Source organism: Pollicipes pollicipes, unplaced genomic scaffold (genome assembly GCF_011947565.3).
Source record: "Pollicipes pollicipes isolate AB1234 unplaced genomic scaffold, Ppol_2.1 Scaffold_463;HRSCAF=517_pilon_pilon_pilon, whole genome shotgun sequence".
NCBI classification, from domain to species: domain Eukaryota; kingdom Metazoa; phylum Arthropoda; class Thecostraca; order Pollicipedomorpha; family Pollicipedidae; genus Pollicipes; species Pollicipes pollicipes.
In genome coordinates this window covers 136,048-160,933 of record NW_023596528.1, presented here as the reverse complement: position 1 = coordinate 160,933, position 24,886 = coordinate 136,048, and the positions used below count along the sequence as shown (strand labels likewise).

Genomic DNA, 24,886 nt, shown 5'->3' with positions numbered 1-24,886 from the left:
AGGACGATGGGCTTACCGCGACTGACAGATGTGAAGCTGCACTGTTCTTGCAATGAGCTGAGTGAACGCAGGACGTCGTCGTTGCATATTTCATCGAAGGCGTCGTCGTGAACCGAAAACTATGAAACACGTTCGCGATTTTGTCATCCTATATTACAACGCAATCCCTTGCTATAATTACAAGTCTTCCCACTAGCAAAAATTACCGATCCACGCCACATTTACCCTCAACCATATAAAGGCACCGCAGGCGGCGACAAAGCCCAGGCCCAGTCAGCCATTGGCGACAGAGGCAACCACCGTCCTCGAAGACACTGAAAAGCGGGAGGGCGCGATGTTGACAGCAACAACCAGAGGGTGCCAAAGCGCGCGACACACGGCGGTCCTGGTAGTGACGCACACTGCCGGCCCTCATCTGGGAGACAGCCTCCCAGTGGGCCGGGCCGGGCCGGACCCAGACCCAGGAGAATGGCATTCCTGAGCCGGGCCCAGACCCCCCTATGCACGGCCTAGACTCAGGAGAAAACCACATTCCTGGGTCGGACCACACCAACGAGACAACCTCTCTCCGGCGAGGGCGGCCGAGCCGAGCTAGGCCCTCAGCCCAGACACGAGCTCGCTCCCGGGCCGGGCTCAGCACGCGGACCTGCTCCGGCCGGGCCGCGCTCTGTGGCGGGCCCGGCTCGCCAGCCCTCCCCGCCGCCGCTGCCCTGCTGCTCCTCCGTTCGGCGCGGCCGGTCGCCTCGCGCCAGACGGTGACCGGCTCGGTTCGGCTCGGCCCGGCGCTGAGCCCACTCCTGGCCGTCACCTGCGCACACGGGGCGACGACAACAGGTCCGGGGCGGCGGCGTCACGGCGAGCCGCCCGGCCGGCCGACACACCCACGCGAGGACCACCCAGCCCTGCGCCTTGGCCCGGAGCACATGGATGCCGCGCACCGACAGTGCAGAAGGCCAACGAAGGACACGGAAAACAGAACAGCCGTACAAGAAGCCTACAAAACGAAACGCGCACTTCCTGCTGCGAACAATCGATAAACCCGGGCCCGCGTGGGCAGCAACTGAATACACCGACGGAAAGACCCTCCCGTGTTTACCAGTGTCCACACCAAATAAACGATGTCACCAAAAAACGTTATCTTGGACCCAAATAAATCGAAAAAACGACGAGGACACGACAGTGGTTTCCGTGGATTGACAGAGGGCAGTGGCAGGGCGTAGCCATCAAGTCGGTGCGAGCACACGGCACCACATCTCACGCAACAGCTGTCTGCCGCTCACATCATAACAGCCTGATTTCAACTCGTTTCCTGGGAGGATACACCGTCAACAAATCACGAGCACAAACAAAGCACCACCTCTCCGATGCAGTCCTCGTCCGCGGCATGCAAATCTTGTTGCGTCACTTCACACAGAGTCGATCTTTTTTTTTGCTGCTTTTTCACGCTGATCGCCGCACACTGGTCACACTACAATCCACTAGGGGCGACGATCCGCTGGCGGCCCGGCCTGCGACACCAGCACCGGCCGCCTGGTCCGCTGCATTGTCTTGAGACGGCGCAGCATCCATCCTCCATCACCCCGCGCCATTGTACTCGTCACCGCCACACACGCGCCGCTCGAAGCACGCCGGCCACGCGGCCGCCGCCAGACGCCCGGGTCCGGTCAGCCCCCGCGCCACACTAATAAGATTGTTTTCACCCGATGCTGCCGGGCCTGCCACCAGACGCCCGTAATGATAGTGTTTTAATACACTTATGCAGTCGGGCCTAGCCGAAACGCGCCGCACACCCAAAAAGCCCCCCGCAGCGGCGCCGGCGGCCGGCGGCCGACAATCGCTTGCCGTTGCCGCCGCAATGCGCACCTCCCACGGTAAAATAAACAATCCCATGGGAAAACGGCTCTCGTTTATTTGGAGCCGCCTAGGTTTACGCCCGGGCGCTGGGAGAAAGGCAACCGGTGGCCGGGGTGCGCGCCCCATGGCCGCCGGTAAACAACCACCGTGCGGGCGCGCGGCGGCAGCGGCAAAACCTTGAGAAGGGGCCGGCCGGCCGGCTCCCGGTCTTGTATGGCGCGCCGGGAGCCGGCGTCTTGTGCCAGCTGGCTGGATGTGTGCGCAGCAGGGGCGGCCGGCCGCCGGGTGTCAGCGTCCCGAGATCCTGCCCGGCCGGCCCGGCCGTCCCTCAGCCCACCCGCGGTGCAATCGCTGCCAGCTGACGGTCCGTCCGACGCTGCTCGCGCCACTGGGGCTTAGCTGGACGCCGGGGCGCCGGCCGTCTCCGCCCTAAGCTCCTGCGTGTCACTGGACAGCGGCTGCGGCGACGGGCTGCGACGCGGCGGCCGGCTGCATACCCGAGTGATGTCTCTGCTGACGCCGCTGCTGGCCGCCGCCCTCGCCCTCGGACGTGGTGCGGCTGCGCGCGCCGCGGCCACCGCCGCCGCCGCCGCGTGCCGGCCCGTGCGCCTCGGAGCTGGCGCCGCGCCGGCCGCGCCGGTGCCGTGTCTGAGTCTCCGACACGTGGCGGCTGCGGCGGCCCTTGGCGTCGGCATCCTCCTCGCCGGCCGGCTGCGAACCAGGCGCGCGTCAGCCGGTCCGTGAGAGCCGTCTCGCGCGGAGCCAGTCCGCATGCGCCGCGACACAGGCCACTTCGACAGGACAGCATGCGCTTCAGTCACACAGCTAACATCAGCACTCACGGCTAACCAGTCTGAACGCTGTCGGGGTTGTGACACCTACCGGCAGCACGCGGAAGTCCTCCAGGCGGCGGAAGTTGACCAGCGCCGCCGCCAGTTCAGGAAGCGTGTCCAGTGAGCGCGCCTGGCGGTAGTACTTCTTGAAGGCCAGAACTTCTCCAGACCGTACAGCTGACCTGGAAGGGGGAACAGGGGTTAAAATAGCGCCCTAGGACAAACCGGCTCGTGACCAGCGGTAATGGCAACCCTCCGTTGCCAGTTTTCATGATGATGATAACTTGGACGTCAGGCTGCGCCGACTACCCTGGTCATATGAAGAATGGGTACTGAGCTGTGCGCATGCTGTTCTGACACGACGAACAAATGTGATCACTACGAAAGGCAGGCGTATCGGTGACTGATCCGTACTCAACACAACGTGCGGCGCCAGGGAACCATAATCGAAATTTTGTGCACGAATTTACCGTACCAGGTGGACATCTCCATCACATGACTTCATACAAAATTCGATTCATGTTTGGCCACATCTCAAGCGATCCCCCGCGTGTGAATGGCCGGCGCCCCGTTCAATCGCCACTCAAACGGTGCGGCTGCTCCCCAGGCGGCCCGCTCACCTGACTCGAAGTCCTTGAGCGTCTCCTCCTGGAAGTGGAGGTACAGCTCGGGACGGAACCGTCGCTCCAGGCCGTAGCTGTAGAACCGGAACAGGCACTCCAGGCCGTACCTGCGCGCGCCGTCCGGTCAGGGCATTGTTCACACAGGACGGAATCGAACTGCCCGGCTCTGCTGCAGTGGCAGCCCTGCACCACCAAACCGTCTGAGCAGGGGCAGCGGCACGGTCGGGACCACAAACTGATCCGCCACTTGACGGCACTGACAACAGTGACCACATACAGCCAGGTCCCAGCCGCCAATTCCCATCCCGGTCAGGGCCCTGTAGTGATCATCTGCGAGCTGCGCCCAGTAGTTTGCCGTACATCAGCGACCGACGACGGGCGCCGGCTGGACGCACCTGTACCCTCCGGTGGCGTCTTCCGTGGCCAGCTGGCGGAACTCCTCGTACATCTTGCGGTTGAAGTTGTCGCGCAGGAAGAAGGACCAAAAGCGGAACAGCGTGTTCATCTCCTGAGATTGGCCAACGCCGAGCCGCTTGCGCTCTGGAGCAGAAACACACGAGCTCAACACTCATCCACGGATACACGCGCGCGCTCGCGGCAGGCCGGGCGACGCGGACAGGATACTGAAACATGGACAAGCGCATTTGCTAGGGCGTCGCGTTGGTCGCCACAGGCTGGAGCTCGGCTTTTCTCCAAGCCGGTTTTCACGCAACACTGGAGCCATTCACCCAAGCCAATGCAGCACACTAAACTGACGGGGTGTGCCTCACTGTACTCTGGCCGCTGACATTTCACCATGCCGCGGCCCTCTCTGTGCTGGCACGTGGAGACATCTAGCGCGAGGATTGACCACGGTGGTCCGCGTCCTACCCAGCTCTCGCAGAGGCCGGCGAGAGCGACCCACGCGCCTCCGCCGGCGGACGCCCACGCCCACGCTCACCCCTGAGGCAGCGAGCGCGGTACTTGTGATACACCTGCTGCGTGAAGTTGTTCTCCTTAAGCAGCGCGTGGCTGGGGTGCTGGAACTGCGGCAGCGAACCGGGCGTGCTGCCGTGGCTGGTGGAGAGGCCACCCCTCGGACGGGCTGGTGCCGCTGGTGGCACTCGTCTGCGAGATGGTGCGCTCGCGCCGCGAAGGCGGGTGCCGCCGGCTGTCCATCACCCAGCCCACGTGGTGCTCCACCGGCGGGTTCTGCGAGTGGCGCAGCTTGCGCTTGCGCGGCGTCGCCTTGTCCGGCGGCCGGTTCGACTTGACCACCGGGTAGAAGCGCGGCGCCTGAGCGGCGCCGTGCGGCTCGTGCGCGGCGTAGTCGGCGCCCGGCCGACGCCGCCCTTCGGGGTCATCGGGATCTGGGGGGCGAGCGGCGGGCGTCAGTCGGCAGCGCGGGCCCAGCAGCTGACGCTCCGGCGGGCGTCAGTCGGCAGCGCGGGCCCAGCAGCTGACGCTCCGGGCGGGCGTCAGTCGGCAGCGCGGGCCCAGCAGCTGACGCTCCGGCGGGCGTCAGTCGGCAGCGCGGGCCCAGCAGCTGACGCTCCGGCGGGCGTCAGTCGGCAGCGCGGGCCCAGCAGCTGACGCTCCGGCGGGCGTCAGTCGGCAGCGCGGGCCCAGCAGCTGACGCTCCGGCGGGCGTCAGTCGGCAGCGCGGGCCCAGCAGCTGACGCTCCGGCGGGCGTCAGTCGGCAGCGCGGGCCCAGCAGCTGACGCTCCGGCGGGCGTCAGTCGGCAGCGCGGGCCCAGCAGCTGACGCTCCGGCGGGCGTCAGTCGGCAGCGCGGGCCCAGCAGCTGACGCTCCGGCGGGCGTCAGTCGGCAGCGCGGGCCCAGCAGCTGACGCTCCGGCGGGCGTCAGTCGGCAGCGCGGGCCCAGCAGCTGACGCTCCGGCGGGCGTCAGGTCGGCAGCGCGGGCCCAGCAGCTGACGCTCCGGCGGGCGTCAGTCGGCAGCGCGGGCCCAGCAGCTGACGCTCCGGCGGGCGTCAGTCGGCAGCGCGGGCCCAGCAGCTGACGCTCCGGCGGGCGTCAGTCGGCAGCGCGGGCCCAGCAGCTGACGCTCCGGCGGGCCCGCCTCATGACGCCACACCGCCCGCACACCATGTCGGGCAACGATGACACGGACGCAGGCGAACCAGTCAGTCAGGCCAAAGCTAGACATGTTCATAGGCGCGCAGGTCAGACACAACACGAATATCATTGGAAAACGGGACTGGGGCGGAGGAAACACCAACGAACGAGTGAGGCGAGACGCTACGGACACGCAGTTGTAATCAACTCAGTTATGCAGTGGTACTCACATCAGTGGGTAACGACCGCGACAGATTCGAGTCGTCGGACTGCAGCTGAGTGGGTGGCGGCGGCGGTGGCGGCGGCGGCGGCGGAGGAACCTGCTGGTTTTGAGCTCGAGGAGACGGTGGCTTAATCTTGCTGAACTCCTCGCTTGATATCACAGTTACCTGCTTGGACACAGAGGTAATCTCCTGCGACAGAAGAATTCCAGATTGATGGTCGGGACATAACTAGCCTGATAGCCAAAGACATCACTTGGAAAATGGGGCACGCAGAAAGACACTGGCATGCGAACGACTTGACAAGAGGTAAAACATACATCGCACAAGATAATCCACTTAAGCACAATATGCACAGAGAATGTCCAATAACGTGACTTGAAAGACAACCATACCAGCAGTTCGCCTCGCCACACCGTACACGGACGCCTCCATGCGTATCCCACGGAATACAGACACTCCGCTGGAAATCAGAGTGAACAATTTTCCGCGCCGAGAAAGCCAGCCGCCATCAGCTGTCCGACCCGACCTCTGGCAGTTCGCGGTCTGCCACCCCCTTGGGCTCATTCCAGCCGTCACTCTCACTTCGGCTTGTTCTAGTGGTCACTCCTCGCTCCGGCTCGTCCGAGTGGTCACTCACCCACTCCGGCTCGTTCCAGAGGTCACGCTCGTAGTAGAAGAGGCCGTCGTTGATGGCCGAGGCCAGATCCTGGGTCATCTTGACGCGCGTGGTCCAGTCGCCGGTGCGGTCATGGCCCTCGTGCTTGTCCGGACGCGACGGCAGCCGCGACGGCGGCGGCGTTTGCGTCACGATCATCAGGTTGTCGAGGCCACGGTCCGGGAAGTCGTTCTCCGACTCGTCGTCCGACCTGGCGGCAGGCGGGGCGGGGTGTTGTCAACAGCGCCACACCGGCGGCTGCTGACTCAAGCCTCGTAAGCCGCCGCTGTGACCGTGCGCTCGCTCACACGCGCACGTCCCGGGGGCGACATCGGATGCGAGCAACATCGCAATGGCACTGGGTCTCCCTGTTTGTTCCCGTTACACTCACTAATGCTGCGATATTTTATCATGCGTGTCTGCGCTGCAGTGGTATGCTTCAACATCGGCACACCCTGGTGAGAGTTAGTCATTCTCCGTAGCGGGAAGCAAATGCCAGATCTCCAGCTCATGAGACAATCTCAGTATGTGTGCAAATTTAATTTCAAAGAAAGGCCTGAAGAACGTCAACAATTAGCACCGCGCCACAATAGTAACACTAAAATCAACTCACAAGGAGGAAAGGGGCAGTCTGGTCTAGCTTTTATGTCGATTGTTTGCTGTCCATTGCCACTATTCGCTCACCGTTGGCACGTAGTCCGTTTGGAACATTTTCTCGTCATGGTTGAATACAGTGCGTGTTCATATGTTTAAGACATCTCCACAAATTGCAACTCCAGATGTATCCACGAACGTAGGATAAAATAACGGTTCCAGTATGCGCAGAAAATATCAATATCTCAAAGTGAGACTGGCAAGATATCTACAAAAATCACGCAATCAAATGATGCACGAGGTACGCAAAATGACACATCCTACAGTTGATTACAAACCGACAAGATTATTTCCGCATTTCACGAAAAATGGAAACGAAGCAAGAAGTACCACTTAGATAAGTTCAGCAAAGTTCCGTTACGCTTTTTCTTTAAGAACTAATCATAATTCACATAGGTCTATGCATCTTTGGCACGCCACCTATGCCACATCTGTCTGCACAATTGCTTGCTTATTGTTTATATATTACACATATTTGATGACATATATTATTATTTGCTTACAAAAAATATTTGTTTGCTTATCCATGAGACTTGGCCGAGTCACTCTTTTTGACCCAAGTACGATTTTTAAATCTACAGACGATCAAACAACATTAAGAAGCTAACCACGACGGGCTGACGGCTGCAAGGTACTTTGTAAGAAACCGTCAAACCAAAAAAGGCCAAGGAGCCAGCTATTTCGCGCACTGAAATGCCAGGTCAGCTGACCAGGGCCTGATCTCAACACCATGCAACACCCACACCACTTTAAACACCAAGCTTACCTTCGGAACCCGCGCACTTTAAAGGTATCTAAGAAGCATGCCACCAAAAGGTTAAATTACATTTCACGCTTTATCAATGAATACGTTACGATTCAAAACCAAACGGAAAATGGGCCTGCTGCGGCTAGAGCGTATTGTAACTGTACAATTTATGCGTGCGACCGCGGCTTTGTTTGATGACTTGGCTCCAGATATATCCACCACTTGGCTGCCGGCCCGACGTCTTCTTATCTTCTCCACCCTCCTCCCCCCCCCCCCCCCCCCCCTCTGATGCCAGGACAGCTGCGGCCCGAGTCCCACCAACGAAACCGATGCTGAAAACTCTGCCGGAAAATCTACTATCAGTGCGTGGTCCCAGGTTTCAGGTCATTCTAATATGCAAATAATATGCGTGAGCAGTTAAACATCTGACAAACTTCGTTCCGCGGGGAAACTGACAATGCATTCATAAAATACTTTAAGTGGCACATCGTGAGATGCTTTAAATGAAGCAAAACCACCGTACTGGTTAATTGGATACATAGGCAGCCAGTTGCTTACCAAAGCCGCTCGCTTCTTGGCTCGGACCCCAATTTGGCTCTGAAAGTTATGCAGCCCACAAGTCGGCCGGCGCACCACCGACCCAGTTCTAGAGACGCTGCTTCGGTGGCCCACTTAGCACGCCACAGACCTGTCACAGCGAGCGCGTTTCCCCGCCGGCCAGCCGCGCCACCCACCATTCATCGGTGAACGTGTTGTTGCGTCCGCCGGCCGGCACCTTCTCCAGCTCCTCGTCGAACTGGAAGTTGAGCTCCTCGCGGTCGTCGATGGCCGGCGCCGGCGACTCGTTGTGGCCACCGGGGCGGGGCCGCGGCTCGCGCGACCGACGCCGCACCTGTGGCGCGCCGCCACCGGGGAGCGTCAGCCGCGAGCCGTGGCGCGTCATGGCTCATCACAGCACCGCCGCCCACACCACCAGCGGCGACCGAGCCATCACACCACAGCACCACCGCCCACACCACCAGCAGCGACCGAGCCATCACAGCACGGCACCGCCGCCCACACCACCAGCAGCGACCGAGCCATCACACCACAACACTGCCGCCCACACCACCAGCAGCGACCGAGCCATCACAGCACGGCACCGCCGCCCACACCACCAGCAGCGACCGAGCCATCACATCACAGCACTGCCGCCCACACCATCAGCAGCGGCCGAGCCATCACAGCACGGCACCGCCGCCCACACCACCAGCAGCGACCGAGCCATCACACCACAGCACTGCCGCCCACACCATCAGCAGCGGCCGAGCCATCACAGCACGGCACCGCCGCCCGCACCACCAGCAGCGACCCAGCCATCACAGCACGGCACCGCCGCCCGCACCACCAGCAGCGACCCAGCCATCACAGCACGGCACCGCCGCCCACACCACCAGCAGCGACCCAGCCATCATACAACGCCCCCAAAGCGGTTGCTTCACAGTCCCGCACGCACCGTCTGATACAACCACACATGGCGCGCTGGCTGGAACAAGCCGCCACGCCAGACGCGCGTGCTGTCAGCAGTTCGGCCTTAGCCGCTAAAACAACGGACAATGCTGCTCCCGATGCGTACATTGGCGCCCAGCCACACGACTGGCTGGCGCCGTCAGCGAGCCGCTGACCTGAGCCGGCCGTGGCGCGCCAGGTCCGCCTGCTCCGCCTCACCTGGCGCCACTCGGACTCGGGGGCGCTGGACGACAGCGGCGGCGAGTCGAGCAGGGAGAGGTACGAGCTGCGCCCGGGTACGCCGACGGCGCCCTCTGTCGGCGCGAGCGGCGGCGCGTCAGGGCAAAGCACCGCGTCCGGCTGCACACGCGGGGCGCGGTGGAAGAGAGGGGGGAGGGGAGGAGAGGGGAGGGGAGGGGAGGGGAGGGGAGGGGAGGGGAGGGCAGGGGGGGGGAGGGGAGGGGAGGGGAGGGCAGGTGCAGCGGCACGCACAACACACGCAAACATTTTTAACTCCCTGCAGAAACTTTCATACAACACCAATGCAGTAGCTGCGTTGTCGGCACCAAACACATCGACCTACATGATTGAACCAACAATGAACATCGCAGCAGTACAACCGTGATGATCTCACAGATATCCTGGCCATCACCACGGGGGGGGGGGGGGAGTCTCCCAGAGCGCACACACGCCATCGTGTACCCGCTATGTGTAGACAGTTGAGCTTACGGCCGCCGCCGACACGACAGGGCGGCGACAGCATGAGTCGGCACAAACCGCCCACTGCCGCCGCCGGCTGCCGGCCACCCCGCAGTGTGGCTATGATGGGACCATGGTCGATTCGTGCGCCGCCCGAACCCGCTCGTAATCGAGGGCACCAAACGCCCCCGTCGCCATCGACCCGGCCCTGAGCCCCACCTCCCTAACCCTGCCCGTGGGCCTGCTAGCGGCCACCTGACCGGCACCTCACCGCTTCATCAGTACACCATTCACAGTCGGATAGGCATGGTCCGTAAGGCGATGCAGCCGCGGACCTTCCCAACCTCGGAACGCACCTGTCTGCGAGCCAGCGTCGGCTTCCGCGCCGTCGGCGTCGGCGTCGGCCGGGCCGCTGGTCTGCTGCAGAAAGTGCGGCACGAACTCGGGTACGTCCGGGTTGAGTTCGCCGCCCTGGTGGCCGGCCGCTGCCGCCGCCGTCGGCACCGGCGCGTTCGCCGCCAGACGCCACTTGCGCGGCTCCTCTTTGGCGCGGATCTGCCGGGCACATCGGTCCGCCATGTGCAACGTAAAAAAGCTGCGCTGCTAGCGCCGTGCATGATTCTGAACTGGTTGAACTAATCCCTCTCACTTCTTACCGGATTGGTTTGACCGCGCTCCGAAACACACGTAACGTCAGAGCTGCAGGTATGGTAGCCACGTCCCGTTGGCAGAGCGCAGGACACCAGGACACCCGAACAACGTGTGGCAGACATGGAGTTTCACGTGCACGTAAACGCGCCTATGCCAGTGGCCAGTGCGGGCCAATCAGCTGCGGACTGGGAGAGAATCACACTGGCACGGGGCAACCGTGTCATGACGCTACATATCACATCAAGAGCCTTCAGGAAAACCGTCTGTTGCACTAGGATTGCCCTACTATCGCCTAGCCAGGTAACGGCTCTGACCTCCAATCCATCAATGAACAATTAATTTTCAAAGAGCGGAAAGTACAAAAACTCTGGCGTCATCTACCAGCCAACAAGGCCATTAGGAAGCCGAATCCCTAGCGTCAACAGCCTATGGGTGCTTCTGTTTATAACCGGCGTGGTGTTGTTGGACCATTTCTCATGACACCACGCCGATGGGGACACATCACGCGACCCGCACGCGGCAGACGCTGTAAGAGCTAGCCGTGAAACGGGCGCCGTAAAGCGAGAGAAAAAAATAAAGCCCAGCTGTTTCAACGCCAGGTTCACAAAACGAATAAAAGACATCACCTGTCGGCGACGCCTGAGCCATCTCCAGGCCGTCATAACTCAGCTGGTGAGGGCGTGGGGGGGGGGGGGGGGGATCGCCGAGTCGGCCCAGGGCACTCACCTTGACACCGTCGGCAATCTCGACCACATCCGAGTCCTCCACGGACTGGATGACCAGCTTGATGTCGCGCGTCAGAGCCTCCACCCGGTGGAACGAAGCGATCAGCGACACGGGCAGGTAGCCTTCGTTGTCCATCTTGCGGCGCAGGAAAAAGTCCTTCTGCAGATTCTCCTCGCTGAAGTAGTACTCACTGGACGCGGAGGTGCGGGCGCGTTAGACGCGAGCCACGCGGCTAGGACGCCGTGCAACATGGCCCGAACACGACGACAAATGCGCGGGCTTTCCCGGGTTTGGAAACGAACCATTTGCACCAGAACTTCCCTCTCGTTCGTCACCATAACGTGCGACGTTTTTGGAAAAGCCCGATCCGTTTGACGCCACGACCAGCCGAGGGCAACAGACACGCGGCTGCCGCCGGGGTGTGCAGGCGAGATCACCCCAAAACGTACATCTGTTTCTTGATGGCCTCACGCAGCGCCACCTCGCTCAGCTGCAGGTAGGGCGACGGGTACACGAAGCTGTGGTACATGTCGACAAAGGCGGGATCCGACCGCATGTACTCGGGCACCTGTGGACGGCGCCGGCCGCGTCACATGTGCTCATGGCTCGGCCTACATCGCAGCCGTCCTGGCAGCTGTTGTTGTTGTTGGGACCTGACGCCGCCTCCAACTTCTGACACTACATGGCATCGCCTGATTCTCACCCCGGCAGGAAGGGCGGTCACCGCGGGAATCGAACCTCATGCCTCTGGTTTCCCTGACGCGGAGCCAAACGACTGACTACCCCACACCTCTCCCTCCCCGCCCCCCGACTGGAATTGCAAACACAGCCTTAAATAGCCAGGCCGTCAAACCTACCCACACACCAACACGCCAAGACCGTATGATGAGCAGCCACAACTGCTGTAACGGGTCCTCCGAGCTTCACACGGAAATCACGATTAAATATCAGGACAATACCGTCCATCAGCCACCATTCCCGTCCGAGCACGCGCGGCGGGCGCATCCTCGGCCCTAAAGCGCCCTACGAGCCCGTCCGTTCCTCTCACCTTGGCACCCAGGGCAGCGGCCATCTCCTCCAGCGGATCCTGGCCGGTCCACTCGTCGCCGGCCAGGCTGCCGGCGGTCGAGCCGCGCCCCCGGCCGCGGCCTCGCGCCCGGCCCCGGCCGCGACCGCGCCCGCGCCGCTCCACACTCCGGCTGTCCTCGCGCCAGTTGGCGCTCTCGGCGGCGCCTGTCCACCGACGGCGGGCGGCGGTCAGCCAGGGCGCGCCTCGCGGGACGCCACGCGCCACACTGCCGCCGGCTGCCGGCGGTCGCACGCACCGCGCCGCACGGCCCCGCAGCACAGGCCGCAGCAGGGACCCCAGCGCTGGCGGCGGCGGCGGCGGCGGGCCGCGCCAATCGTGGCCACGTCAGCCACACAGGCCGAGTACGCACGGCAAAGGTCAGTCCGAGACGCGACGGCCCGACAGGTGGCCGCAGCGTGGGCGGCGCCGGCCGCTCCCACTCGTACCAGCCCTGCTAACTGACGGCTGCAGCCACCGGCACAGAACCGGTGTCGCGGCTTCGACACGCACCACGACCAGCAGCACGCTCTACAGACTGACTAAAAGCGTGGTGACCAGGGGACACGTTTAGCACCTTAAATGTGGTGCGGAAAGGGTGACAACCCGCATTGAGATCAACCAATCACGGCGCATGGCCGCCGTGACGTCACTGAGCATTTGGTAGGCACCAGTGCATATGGGCGGTGTAACTTCACCAAGCTGTCACTGCCATCAGCCGCATTTAAAATCGACGATTGGCAGTGTCAATACGTCGATACAGATCTAAAGCAGTGAGAGAAGCGCATGCAACAATTGAAGGCCTCAATCAATTACAATGGGCCGGCAGTTTGTTATTTTTAGCACCATCTCCTTGTGCGTTGTTCGGCGATCCGCCGGCGGCCAAATCCTCAATAACGTCATGGTCACGGCGTGCTCGTTGTAGTCACATTGCCGCTGTCACATGCTTTTGACTAGAGCATGCTCGCTGGTCATGGCACGGCAGATGCGGCACAGGGGACATCGCCAGTCCCTGAGACCATCTCCGCTGCTGAGCCCCGTGCCGCCGAGACCTACTTCCAACAGGTGCGTGGGTGGGCCTGTGACCAGTGGACCTGGCACGCGGGACTGGCCCGACCAGCTCCGACTAGCGCCTAGTTTAGCGGACCAAACGGTCTGACGAAACAAATGGCGTCCGGAGGACGGACGTCAAAGCGGCGCTCTCGGCGCGACGGCGCCGCGGGCTGTCTGTGGCCGCCCGAGTGGGAGCGACCAGCTGGGTGGCCGCCGCCGCCGCCAGATAGCCGGCCCGGCGACAGCCCGCTCGCCGCCGGCCGCCACTCGCTCACCTGCCCGTCGAGGGTCCATGCGTGACCGGAAGCCGCCGCGCGGCGACCGGTCCGTCCGCTTGCCGCGGCCGCGGAACTCGATGTCCATCGGCTTCCATTTCTGCTTCGGAGCTGAAACGATCGACGCACGGTGATGCGACGCTTTGACGGGGGGGGGGGGGGGGGGGGGGGGGGGTAACGACACAGCTCACCAGCGACGTCAGGCCAAGCGACGGAGGCCGCGGAGCGTTGCCACCTCGCCGTCACGTCACATTGGCACGACACAGTTCCCGACCAGCAGACCCACTTGCGGTCAGCGCGCCTCACGTCACATTGGCACGACACAGTTCCCGACCAGCAGACCCACTTGCGGTCAGCGCGCCTCACGTCACATTGGCACGACACAGTTCCCGACCAGCAGACCCACTTGCGGTCAGCGCGCCGGCCCACTCACTGCTGCGTTTCCGTTTGCTGCTGTCGCTGGCGGTCGCGCTCTGTCGGTTCTCGTCGTAGTTCTCCTTGGACGAGTCGTCGTCCTGCGAGGAGGGCGCCGTGCCGTTGGTGAGGTTGCCATTGCCGTTGCCGTGGCCGGAGCTGGGTCCTGAGCCGGAGACGGGGCCGGCGGGGCGCGGCGTGCCCGGCGCACTGGCCGTCCTCTCGAGCGTGGGCCAGTCTCCCAAGTCACTGAAGTCGGACGCCTGAGGGCGCGCCAGAGCGTCGGTCAGCGGGCACCAGGCCGGCACCGACGCAAGCCGAGCGGAGGCGGCCATCAGGGCACACGCGCGCGCTCCGGCCGCCGGCAGACAGCTGGCACCGCTCGGGGCGGTCGCTCCGCGTCACACAGGTGCCCCCGCTCCGCCACAGATGACGGGCCCGGCCCGGCCCGGCCCGGTCCGGTCCGGTTCGGTTCGGTTCGGTTCGGTTCGGTTCGGTTCGGTTCGGTTCGGTTCGGTTCGGTTCGGTTCGGTTCGGTTCGGTTCGGTTCGGTTCGGTTCGGTTCGGTTCGGTTCGGCCCGGCCCGGCCCGGCCCGGCCCGGCCCGGCCCGGCCAGGCCGCCCGCCCTCTCGCTCATTCATTCACTCACCTTCGTATTGATTTTCGACTTGTCACCTGAGTTTGCTCTAACAACTGTCGGCGCTCTGGCTACCAGTTCTGAAACAGAACGGCAGCGGGCATAAGGTGGAGTTCCGTGCAGGTGCGCACCGAAAGACAAGATAGGTGGGCCTCTGTCCTCGCCATGTGGGAAAATACGTGCGCCAGGCACAGCCAGCAGTTCCGTGGAGCCCACGCCTCTGGCAGTTGGCCGAAGAGAAGCCGCGCTGGACTTCCCATCGGCCCGGCGAACGCCGCCAGCGCGCGCGATGTGCTGCGTCCGGGCGAACCTTGCACAGAGCGTGCCGAGCGAGTCCGGCCGGCTGCAGAGCAGTCCGTGCTGTGTCCGGGCGAACCTCGCACAGAGCGTGCCGAGCTAGCCCGGCCGGCTGCAGAGCTGTCCGGCCTTGGATGGTCAACTCTGATCCGACGGGCATCCACAATCATGTTATCTACTGGCCCATCTCGCCCGCCTCCCACTTCATACGCCGACCTCGCGCGCGTCTATCCACCTGTGTTCCAACGGCACGACTAGTTACAGTGAGATCAGATTTGTGGTGGGGGGGGGGGGGGGATTTCTGTGCCAAGGCGCCAGGGCCAGTGATGATGCAATGTCCCACTACCAGAACGAACGCTTTTTCCTCAAATCCAACTGGTTTATTAGAAATCTCGACAGCGTGTCGTCTGACTCATCCATACCCACGGCGCAAGATCCGTTGCCTAGCCGTTTCTCAGAAGCTTTCATAAAGCATGACAGACGATTTGAAAAAAAAAACATACCGGCAGGACTTGACAGACAGGCAAACACACATGTATGAGCAAATTCGACGCGACCTCTGCGATCATAATCATAGCTTCAGTAATGCCGCATCTGCATGACTTCAATAAGCTACACGGCGGGTGTTCATATGCACGTGTGCTATGTACTATCCCTCACGCGTCCCGTGCTCCTTAACAGGAGTTTTCATTCGTTTTTTCCTGGCTTCTGAACTACGTTGTGCACGGTAACCGTCAGCAGCGCCCAGAACGCATCAGTGGAGCGAAGTTGGAGGATGATGACGATTGTTGGCACGTGCTATCACCGTTGATCGACTGCTCATTGCGCGGGGCAGCCCAGGCACACGCACATGACATGCCAGTTTCGTTGTGACGGCGTACCTCAATCAGACTTTTCCCCACGGGACAGACGCCTTCTCGTATGTGTTCCGACTCATAGCGATCGCGTACCCAATGGAACTCTAACTCAGCCAAACAGTGGGCACCGACGTTCAACACATGGCCTTCCAGGCCTTTCACTAACATAATTTTGCGTATCTTGTCATTTGGTTCTCTTTTCGTAGTTCGCCTGGTCACATCACAGTGAAATGTCTTCAATACGGTGCATGCTGCCATTAATGAGAATATCAAGGGACACCGCTAAGCTAGAGAGCTTTGTAGTTGGACCTGCGATCATTGGCTTACATTTTGCAAACGAGCATCTTAACGGCGCCAATCTTATCAGCGGGTTGATTTTACCACAAGGCTACAAGGCAATCTGCGCATTAGCAGCATAGCTTTAGCCACAGGTAATACACGTTGAATTCATCCTGGAGATAACTTTCACGGTGCATTCTTCGTGATCAAATGAAATTTTTCTTATCACACTCGTTCTATATACGCAGGATATCAGGCCTTGTAAAACTAGCCACAGTCGTCCAGAGACCATTTTGATATATTCTTGCCCACTTCGCAGTCAACTATGCCTACACCAATCAACTTCGTGGTAGCAGGTACGGGTTCAGAGCTAAATCCCAAGCTGGATCAAAATGACTGCCAATTATTTGAAATCCTAGTAAAAAAAACGACATTAAAAACGTATTATTTCCATGTGCAGCTTTACCTTCATCCAATGGCTCCCATTTTAGATTTGCTTGGGAAATTTCGTTGCTTTGGAGTCGCTTGTCATCAGAAACTCCACGCACGCACACTACATCCCGTTCCACATGGCGAGATCATGTACAGTGCAGCCACACCCGCCTGGTGCTGAGATCATGTACAGTGCCGCCACTCCCGCCTAGATGCCGAGATCATGTACAGTGCCGCCACTCCCACTTAGATGCTGAGATCACGTACAGTGCCGCCACTCCCGCCTACATGCTGAGATCACGTACAGTGCCGCCATTCCCGCCTAGATGCCGAAATAATGCACACATCTGCCAACCACACCTCGGTTGCGCATTCGTAAATGGAGAAGTGGCATAAACAATGTCAAAGATGGGGGTAAACGGCACTGCACACCTCAGGAAGCAACAAGCACACGGAGTCAGAAAAAGACATCATCAGACAGATCATGGCCGGGCGAGCGGGAGCTTCAAAGGTGAAGGAGGGATCGAATATCCCTCCTTTCCTTAATTACACTCCAGGGCCACTGGGAACCTGCCAACAATCGAACCACTGCGATCTACTGCGCCAGACGGCCTCAAGCTTTTCCTTACATTTCATAGCAACGCCGTTCTGGGCAAATCATTACCACACGGATCAAGCAGGTAAAGTATACACACAGGCTACGGGGGTGGAGGGGGCTTATCGCGCATGTCATGAACCAATACGGAGGACAACTTAAAGAGAATGTTCCACATTCCAAGATATCGAAACAAGCATCAGATACGATGATATAATCTCACTTATAACTACTGGTATACCTTTCAGTGGAAAAGACTGCTCTAAACAACAAAATTTCCTTGTTTAGTAAACATGTCCAACATGGCATTGTTTGATCACGTCATCGTACCGTGCACAGCATTGATTAAGAGCTAATTGACGGTCGTCATATCTGGAAATGGTGCTCACGAATGCCAGATATGAACGCCTCCACAATTATATTGTTCTTGGCCTTGGCCGCGCAAGGCTTATGAAATATCAGGATTTGAATGACGTTATTTTGGCGCCATGGATGTCTGGGTGGCCTTGAAAAAGCTGTCCCGATAGTCTGCACATCCTCGCCAGCGTGAACGCTGAAACTTGAGGGGTCCAGGTCTTAAGACGGGCGTGGCCGTGAACTGCACCGAATGATCTTCAAGGTGGCTATTTCAGCTCAAAGCCACGCACAAGCGCGGAACACTCCCTTTAATGTGTGGAGCGAGCCGACAAACATATTCGAAAACTCACCATCCCAGTCTGTGGCGAATGTGGCGCATGTTCTGTGCGAGTCGACAAGTCTGCCTGAACAGCGTGGCGCTCAGCCCGAAGCGTCAGTGTGACCCCGCGACCCTGTGACCCTGCGTGCCCTTACAAAGGGCTATCTTCGTGAGACAATTTTAACCGCCACTACTGATATCGCCACAATTTGTATCTGATAATGCATGTATGTCCAACGTCTTCACTTCAATTTTCTGCTCGCTGGACTTTGTTACTCGGTTCATGTACGCATTTGAAGAGAACGTACATTTGCCTGTAATGGAAAGGTGGACATATGACAACGTTCGGTAAAGCACAACGTGTAACTTGCGGCATGCCTTCCTGCCGGGTTCACGCCCGTTCATTTATGACACACGCCTGCTGTAACGTCCCAGCGCGGCCGTGCCGGTTCTCGTGTCAGAGCAGCGCGCCGCACGAGGGGCCACGGCCTGCCCTTCCAGCGGGGCCGGCAGCCGTTCTTCCAGACGGGTTTGGCCCGGCGCCCGGCAGCGGGGCAGCTGGGCAGCTGTCGGCGGCCTTCACCGCCCGGGGAATACCCTGTAGACGGGCTCCGTGGAGCGCTCGGCGCCCCCCTGGTTCTGCGGAACGCTGCCGACCCGGAAGGAAAGTCGGTTCCCTTGAATGCTCAGGAACGCAGCTGGCCTCCCAGACTATATCCAGCAGAGGGGCCAATACCGATCAGCGCACTCCAAAGGGCAGCACACCTTACACTACATCTAGAATACCAGACAGCTCCCAAGCCTGTGACCGACAAGGAGAGGGGAAAGGCCAAAACGGAGGAATGCGCTGCTGAAGGCGGCCAGTTTTACACTTACTTGGAATACGAGTAAGTTCTTACGAATGTAACCAGCGGAGGGCCCAGTACCGATCAGTACGCCATAACGAGCGGTTGGTTTTATACTACATACGGAATACGAACCACAACTGCACTCGGAACGGGGGTCAGTTCCCAGGACTGCACTCGCCAGGGAACTAGTTCCCAAGGCTGCACTCAGGAAAGGCGCCCGCTTCCCAGACTGTCCTTGCAAGGGAAGCCAACTCCCAAGAGGTCACTTGATCCCGAATGACACCAACGGAGTTATGACGTGTCGCTGTGCTTTAAGCCTAACCCTCATCAACGTCGGGAAATGGTGCACTACACCCCCAGCTTTGAAAGGTGTGCCGCACCGTCTGCCAAACCGCCGATCGTAATATACTTTTGGATCACCGAGTCTTTACCATATTCCTTTACCCTAAGCCTTCAACAACCTCCAAGAACATCCCATCAACACATACGGCTCCGGCTATTTGGATGGACTTCCCATGGCGCTTGAGGTCGCCTTGCAACTTCGTAACCGTTCCTAGCCATCTGTTCAACACGAATATAATGATCTTTGGGAAAAAAGCAGCCAATGGCAGCCCTGAAGGGGGCTCTGGGGAGGCATGTCTCACGAACATTTCAAACCTATATAATAAACGGCACTTGGACGCAATGGCCCCGTTCTGATAAGTATTTTTGCACCACAATATGGACGGTCGCCGCCCCGCAATACGTTTTCAAAAGGGTCTCAAATTAGTTCATCCGGGTTCTGCCACAACCCACCAAAAGGCTCGGAAGGCACTTTCAAAAACACATCAGGTTAGCCGGCTGACCGCCACTGATCGGCTGGCCGGCTGACCGAAGATTGATCGGCTACCCGGCTGACCGCCGAATGATCGGCTAGCCCACTGGTTGGCTAGCCGGCTGACCGCTGATTGATCGGCTAGCCGGCTGACCGCCAATTGATTGGCTGGCCGGCTGAACGCCGATTGATCAGGCTAGCCGGCCGGCTGACCGCCCATTGATCGGCTGGCCGGCTGACCGCTGATTGATCGGCTGGCCGGCTGAACGCCGATTGATCAGGCTAGCCGGCCGGCTGACCGCCGATTGATCAAGCTAGCCGGCTGACCATTGACTGATCAGGTTTGCCGGCTGACCGCCGATTGATCAGCTAGCCGACACGTTGGAAAACTGTAAAAGAGATTACTCCTCATGATGAATGGATTACGTAACTTGCACTTTTGTGTACAAAAGAATCCCAATGACCTATCACGTGCGAAAAAAGACACGTGGAAATACAAACACCCCATGACAATTTGACAGATGTGATGAGGAAAAATCCCCAGACTGGTCAGAAAAAACAAACGGAGCACCAAATAACGGATTTGGTGCTTGGGAGAAGTCATGAAAGAAGTCATGGCAACCTTTTTTCCAAGATTCATAAACTTCGCAGGGCAGCGAGAAGCAACGTTCTGTTAGCCAGCAATGCTCTGTCTATTGCACTGTGTATAAATCCCTTTTCAACTTTCACACGAAACAGACTTTGGAAAACCTGCTACGACCTTGGGAGATTGGCTTTGTTTTTGGGACATTGGGATATATTCAAATCGATTGATTCGAGCAAAAAAGGAAAGTACATTTTCTACCCTGCACCTAGCCATAGTACCATTTCTGGGCCCTCCAATAGTCATCAGTTATCAGCCAGTCACAAAATCGCCACTCCGGCTACCTGCCCGAACCCGGTCAACTAGCCAACTAAAGAAGAAAACAAACATAAACAAGAAAACAGCTCATCTGCCACCAAGTTTGGTTTGTGCATCACCTTGGGAAAAGCGAGTGTGCCGGCCTTGATGCCGAAATTATGCACACACACGCATGCACGTACGTTGCTAACCAAAGCAAATCAGATTACGACACTGTGAAGACGATTTACCTCATTCCCCTCCGGAGGCTTCGATTTTCCAGTCGAAAAACGCCTCTCAAACAGGCCCTCCAATGGAGCCATGCCACCCACATTCCATTAATATATACTTTGATTTTATCATTTTAATATATGATGGTAGGTAATCCACGATTTCATCCATTTTCAGCCGCAATGCTTGCCTCAGGACAATCAACAACCAAAACGCTCGTGTGCAAATCGTGTGACAGCTTGGGCCGTATTACCGTCACGAATGGAATTTAGTTTCTTGCAATCCCACGGAATCCCCGCAGGCCCAGGTAATGGCCTATAAGGAGAGTGATGTCATGTTTCGTTTCTTTTGTGCATCAATCGTAGTTATGAAATGATGAACGTAACCAAGCTGTTATTTCCTCTCATAATACTTTGAAGGCAGCATTTCACGCTGTTAGCTGACCGCTGTAGCAATATGAGATATCCCCATGCCATATATGGCAGCTTTTTTGCTGAGAACGCTGTGCACAAGAAGCCCACTGGGACTCAATTCCACCATCTGCTCAGCTCACATCATTACAAACCCAGCAATCGTTGCACCAACTTCTCCGTCATGCCGTGGGGAGCGACGACTGTACGCACAGGCTAAGAGCACGGAGGCGCGGGGCCGAAGCTGGACTGACCTGGCGCAGCCGACTCGGGGCTTTCGGCGGCAGGTGGCGCCGGAGTCGCGCACGCGGCCGCCGGCTCCACGGGAAGGCCCGGCTCAGTCGGCAGCGGCCGCTCGGCCGCCTCCGGGGTGTCCAGCTGCTTCTTGCTCCAGGCGTTCTGCTTTGGCGGTGGCGCGTCGACGAACTTGCGCGGGTCGTCGGCGGCCGTCGAGTCCTCACCAGAGCCGGCCGAGTCTCCCGGCGGCAGCGGCGCGGGCGGCTGCTGTTGCTGCTGCTGCTGCTGCTGTGACTCGGCCGGCGCCCGCTCGCCGTCGTCACCGGCCGGGCCGGGCGCAGGGCCGGCGCCGGGAGCGGCACGCGGCGGCCGCTCGCGCCGCTCCCGGCGCACACGCTGGTCGCGCCGCTCGCGCGCCTGCTGGCGTTTGTCGGCGCGCCGCGACTTGGACTGCTTCCACTCTCCGGATTCATCGAGCTCGCCGTCGGTGGGCGGCCGGCCCAGCTCCGGAAACTGCTCGTCGGCGTCGGTGCCCTCGGGCAGCTGGCGGCCGCGCAACGCCTGCGCGTACGAAGAGCCGGCCGGCTCGGGGGTGTCGGCCGTGCGCTCCTCCAGCAGCGCCGCCTCCGACATCACGCGGTGGCAGGGGCGCCGCGTGCCGGCACCGCGGGACCTGAGGGGCGGCCGGCTGACGCTCAATGGCCAGCACCCAGCAGATGGGAATCCATGTATAACATGATCACAACAGGCCCCCCCCCCCCTCCCACCCAAACAAAAACCATGGAACCAATAAATGCATACAGATGTAACAGCAAGACACACAATATTGGGCATTTCATTTATTGACTAGAAACCATTCAAAGGCAAACAATCCATTACCCTTGGAAATGACATGATGGTGATCCTACATCTTTTTTTTATTAAAAACTTGCATTTTATTGACTTTAGCTGGAGATCAATCAAAATGAGACAGATTAATCTCTTGTCCTGTGATATACATGTTCCTCCAATGTGCACATTTGTGCATCATTGCACAAAAGTAGCATCTGGGCAGAGACCAAAAGGACAGAAAATGGTCACAAGCCCAAATTTGAAACTTATATGAAAACATGAATGTGGTAGCACTACATGTTGAACTGCCACATGCCCAACTAAAATGGTTTTGCAAACATATCCCCCAGCACTCATGTGAAATATCATGCACTTCACTGTTCTGATATGCCTCCAAATATTCCATTTGAATATGCCTTAGGAAAACGACAGCTTCAACATCTGCTCATCAATTAACTCAAACTTTTAAGTGATACTGAAATATCCTCACAAGTCACATGTTCATTTGGATTTACCAGCATATCTGTTAAGATGGCAATCATTGTCAGTGCTCAGTGAACAGAAGCATGCAATTTCCACATAATGTGCACAGATAAAAAAACTTAGCAATTCAAATGTGAGGCCACCATGTTCGATATTCTTGATAAAGCCTGCAGAAAGTTTCTTTTCTGTCTCATTATGCTATTGGGGATAGACAGAATATTATGTATGATTCAGTTACACTGTTAGGAACACACAACCACCCAAAAAGCTCCTTAGCTTAGCAAATGAACACTTATCTAAGCGCACTGATGTCTTTCCACACATTTACTGTTAGTAGTTACACCTTGTCTGACCAAACCCCACTTGTGTTGAATGCATCAGGGCACTTGGCAGTGCACCAAGTGGTCCATGCCTGTTTATCATGAAGCATCCAGCACAAACAGCTCAACTAGAATATCTGCACTTACCAATATGTGATCTATTAGTTCATGCCAACACAACCCATAACAGAGACTAATCAACTGATAACACCTAGGCCCATCCCCTTAACTTCCAACACCCAGTTGCATTAGGGACCAGTCCTGACATGACCTATGTCACATATCATAACTATCAGCACATTAGGGACCAGTCCTGACATGACCTATGTCACATATCATAACTATCAGCACATTAGGGACCAGTCCTGACATGACCTATGTCACATATCATAACTATCAGCACATTAGGGACCAGTCCTGACATGACCTATGTCACATATCATAACTATCAGCACATTAGGGACCAGTCCTGACATGACCTATGTCACATATCATAACTATCAGCACATTAGGGACCAGTCCTGACATGACCTACGCCACATATCATAACTATCAGCACATTAGGGACCAGTCCTGACATGACCTATGTCACATATCATAACGATCAGCACACTAATACACTGTGCAGGAAGTTCTGAGCCCTCTCAGGTTCTCTATCACTGATTTCAGAACTGCTTGAAGAAAATGTATGTCACAGACATTGCCTGCAGATTTGGCCCTCTCAAAATGTCTTCATCAAATGCATAGGAAGTTATCTCCTTATTTGAACTGTATATTTTCCTAATGTATTTTTGCAATTTGCAGTTGTGATTTTGCCATTTTTCTATCCAAACATTTTTAAGAGATATTTTGTAGGTTACACAACTTGGAACTTTAAAAAGGCAGTACTACATTTAAGTCTTACATTACCAGTTACCTTGAGAGGAATATGCCTTGAAGCCAATTTCAAATTGCACAGGAATAAGTCCTACAACCTTGACCTTCAGCAACCAAACCCTATACTGGACACATGATGCACAATGCCTCCAACTGGATCACATCATATGACATGCTGACTCATGATCACATAATATCACCTTCCTGTCTCCATACAGGTTTGAAATTCTAAGAGCAGCAAGAATTGCTAACCAGCCTTTAACACACATCCAGATATTTCAGCAGCTTTCAAGAACCAGTCACATGACATGTCTAATGCACTTTCGACTGATAGTGAGTGCCCAGATGATTGACAATCAATACCTGTGTAGGAGCATTTGAAAAAATATGCTTTCAAATGGGTTAAGTTCAATGCATTACATATCAATGTTCTTTTTTATTTCCCTATTTCATTTAACCAAATGCCTGAGCATGATCAAATCCAGTGGTGTGCAGAAGACATCTGACCACACCTTGCTGCTGATAGATTACACCAAATCTGATACAGGTTGTCTCTCAGTTTTTAGGCATATGTTAACTGCATTTTGATCTGTAACATTAACAACCTGTGACATGCTCACTGTATTTTTTCATATCACAGACAATATCACACACAGTTTGATCATATCAGGAATGCACATTACATGACTGCAACCTATGCTCCAATTTAGTCATAGTTTTAAATATTTATAGAGAAAATAGTGACCTGAATGCTGCTATTGCATGCATGTTTACATTATTAAAAACATTTTTATATAGAAATGCACTTCCATATTGTGTTCTTGTCATACGAGTCTGACTACCCAGTCATTGAATAAGATTTTTCAAGTAAATAGCAAAGTAAGCATGACATTTAAATCAACATATCTCTGCAAAATATCATCCTGGGGGACTCAAATGTCAATATATGCTATGTATTACACCAAATAACCATGAAAATCAAGTAGATCAAATTCCCTTACTAGGCATGTCATCAGCAATTTTGAGGGTATATTACCAAGTAAATACAAAAATAAGGACAATTACCACCATTTGTGATTGTCATACAAATACCTTACCAGTGCATCTCTTTGCCCACACTAACCTATAAAAAATTTGCAATGGACTTGATACACACACACA

General features: G+C 57.3%; 1 pseudogene; it reads right to left on the bottom strand.

Annotated features, from left to right (window-relative positions):
• Positions 1-804: 804 nt before the first annotated feature.
• Positions 805-24,830, bottom strand: LOC119097871 (la-related protein 1-like; annotated as a pseudogene).
• Between the last annotated feature and the right edge of the window lie 56 nt (positions 24,831-24,886).